Consider the following 3,707-nt stretch of genomic DNA (forward strand, 5'->3'; position numbering starts at 1 on the left):
CGTGGTGAACAGGTTCAGGTGGGGGGGGGGGGGTGTCGGTGTTGCACGTTATCATGGAAGGGGTGATGCACGGTATGTCTGGCTCCGGCTCGGTCTGGCGTCCCACTCAGCTTACTGACATCACTTATTGCTAGAAGCTGGGTGGGACGGCAGCCGGAGCGTTCCACTTAGGTCTTGCTAACAAGTGATGTCAGTGAGCTGGATGGGACAACGGAAAGAGCATCACAGGTCACTAAGAGCTCTAGCAACCTGAAACAATCTGGCCTGAAAGGGCACGGACCCAATGAGATGCCCTCATGGGACCCAATGAGAACCTGCATGAGGCAACTGCCTCATTATAGGTATGGCCCTGGGTAGGAAGGAGACCTGTATGAATTTGGCTAGCCATGCACTGATTAGCCTGCCATGCATGTTCCTTCAATTGGTTGTTGGTCTGCCTACCTGGTCTGCAAAAGACATGCACAGATCTAATAGGCAGCCTCACAGCCAAGAGAAGATGCACACATGGCAGGCTGACAACCCTAAGCCACTGCCTTGCAATTAGCAGCAGCGTTGTCAGCCTACCGTGCTTGCTTTTTCATTTGGCTTTGGGCTGCCTACTAGGTCTGCAAAAGGCATGCACAGATCTAATAGACAGCCCAACAGCCAAGTGAAGATGCAAAGGCAGGCTGACAACTCTAAAGGTGGCCATACACCTGCCGATTATCGTACGATTATCGGCAGGTGTATGGAAGGCGTGCGACCGTTCCTACTGTACGGTCGCACGTCTTACGAGCATGTTGGAAAACCAGCTAAAAATCGTAAGATTTTCGGCGGGTTTGTGGCGTGCTCGTAAGACAAATGTCGCACGGGCCGGTGTGAGCAAGCGCACACTGCCCGCTCAGCATTGCAGTCATCAGAATCCCTCCCCTCAGCAGGAAGGGATGCGATGATCGCAAGTACCATCTGCCTGTCCAAGATGGGCAGATCGTACAAGCTTTTAATTAGCTTACAACCATCGTAAGACGAAAGTCTTGCAATGGTTGTAAAGTGTATGGCCAGCTTATGACACTGCCTTGCAATTAGCAGCAGCGTTGTCAGTCTGCCATGCTTGTTTCTTCCCTTGGCTATTGGGCTGCCTATCAGATCAGCTGATAACAGGAAATGCTGCTACTGGCAGGATCTCCAGATAGGAAACTTTGCAACAGATTTAAAAAAAAAAATGATTTGCTTAGGGAATCTGTATACAGTAAGGCAAGATGCCAAACATACCGAAAAATAGATTTTGGATTTACATACACATTAAGTACACCAGTTTTCAGGCTTGAACAATATTATAAATCCCACAAATGTTACAGAAGATAAAAAAAAGGAAGAAAGAAGCTGAAAGAAATAAGGAAGCAGGTGGAGGAGCTGGAACTCTAGACACCCTCACAGCTGTAGCATGCTATCTCGGAGAAAGTAGCTCATGTTTCAGGATTGTGTCTTGCATATATTGGGGAGTGACACAGTGTGTAAAGGCATGTCTCAGAGACCTGGGGAGGTGTCACTAAAACACTGGTAGGCGTGTCCCAGATACTGAGAGGTGTGTTTATGCAAATCAGCAGTTTGTAGCGTGAAAGAGAATCCTCATTTTTTGCTCGCTCAGAGATTACAGCTGTTGTAGTGGTGAACGGGATCCTAATAAAAACATAGACACACAGTAGCAGGAACCATTAACTCATAGCAAATGCAATTTAGAAACATAGACAGTCTATACACATAAGATTCAATGAAGATTTGACAAAAGCATAGGATGTGCTTCAGCTTATATCAGATTGGATGGGAGAAGGGGGCAAGGAAAGTGCTGATGGCAGATGCTTCCAACATCACTTACCACAGGGGTCCAGAAATAACCAGGAGAGGTTCTCTAACTCCAACCTGTATAATTGATTGTACCTAGGTATGCACCGATACCGATACTAGTATCAGTGCCGATACCTATTTGCTCCGATACCTTTCTCGATACCGGAACTTCCAGTTGGAGGAAGATTTCCTCTGACCGGCAGTGCTATAAGGGAACATGGAGCCGGCTTCCTGGGCAATCAAGAAGCCAGGCGGCGAGTAATGACCCGCCTCCCAGCTTCCTGATTGGCCAGGAAGCCAGCTACATGCTGAAGGGCTGTGAAGCTTGCTTCCCGGCCAATCAGCATCGAGCCCGCCGAACAACCGATTCTATGCTGAGTGGCTGTGAAGCCGGCTTCCCGGGCAATCAGCATCAAGCTGGCTGAACAGCTGGTTCTCTGCTGATTGGCTGGGAAGCCAGCTTTCTGGCCAATCAGCATCGAGCTTGCTAAACAGACTGCTGAATGCTGATTGGCGGTGGAGCCGGCTTTTTGGCCAATCAGCATGGAGCCGGGTCAATACCTGCTGCTCGGCTTCCTGATTGACCAGGAAGCTGGCTCCATGCCAGCAGAAGCGCCAGTATCGGTGAGTACTGACAGCAAGATATTGGTACTCATCCTTGATACCGAAAAAACAGTATTGGGGCATCCCTAATTGTCACCCTTGGGAGCAATCAGCCGATGATTGTGTGCAGGATCCATAGACATGCCATTATCGCTCCATCCTATAACTTACCAGTCCATGGGCAGCTTTGGTGCAACCACTTAGTTGGAAGATGAAAGATCATTTCTGATTGGATGTTAGGTCACTGTACTTGGCTGGTCATTGTTACATTGTATTACAGAAAATCCTAAGTTAGAAACAATGACTCCTTCCTGGCAGGAATTTGGCTTACAATTGAACAATATCTGAAAATTATTAATGTAGTACAATACATGACTAATAGGATGCAGATGCCTATTACAGAACTCTCTCTTAGTCATTTCAGTCATTTCTGTCACTGCAGAAACAGACTCATATTTTGCTATAGCAAGTCACCTTCATGACAGGAATATGGGAGAGGGTATTGCTGACTTCGCTTTGATGGTCTGTCCTCCAGGACTGTCATTTTTATGGTTTCCTCTCCACCAGATGAGTCACTGACCTGGAACAAGCATGCACATACCAGGTGTCCAGACAAATAATTTGCACATTCTTGTTCTGGGTTAATGATTTATGAAGTAGAGAAGCAAGGATAAAGATGACAATAAGCCTGCATATGAGGCATATACAAGGTGTAAAGCCCATGTGACACTATCGATTTCATAGCAGCAATCTACAGTAGCTACACAATCTTTCCACAATGGTGCAAATACTTGCGAAGATGTTAAACTGGAACAAGCATGTAGTAAGTGAAGTCAAAGTGGAATGAGAACTCATGATCTGCATACATGGTCCAGTCTGCAGTGTTTCATTTGCTAGCTCTCTTAGCTCATGTATTGATGAGAATTGTCTTCCTGCAGGTCAGCAGATTACCAATTACTTCAAGGTTGTTGTGCGGATGACAGTCCTTGACCTGCTTTGCATTGAGTTTCTTTGGGCACAAGGACCCACTGAGATGTGTTCCCATGGCGAGCAAAGTGGGTCCAACTCAGCCTTTGCGCTTTTGTGCATTGAAGCAGTGCTGTATTTAAAAAGGCAACATTGACGTCTGTCTACATGAGCATTTGTTCACTAAGTTAGTAATATATACAGTACATACACAAAAGCTGCAGCCAGGCCATATTCCTGATTTTTTCTTTATATAGTTAAGAATAAACAATATATTCTGTAAGTAATATATAAATAATTTATATATATATATA

This window comes from Nanorana parkeri, unplaced genomic scaffold (genome assembly GCF_000935625.1).
Source record: "Nanorana parkeri isolate BGI_ZX_2015 unplaced genomic scaffold, ASM93562v1 scaffold517, whole genome shotgun sequence".
NCBI lineage: Eukaryota > Metazoa > Chordata > Amphibia > Anura > Dicroglossidae > Nanorana > Nanorana parkeri.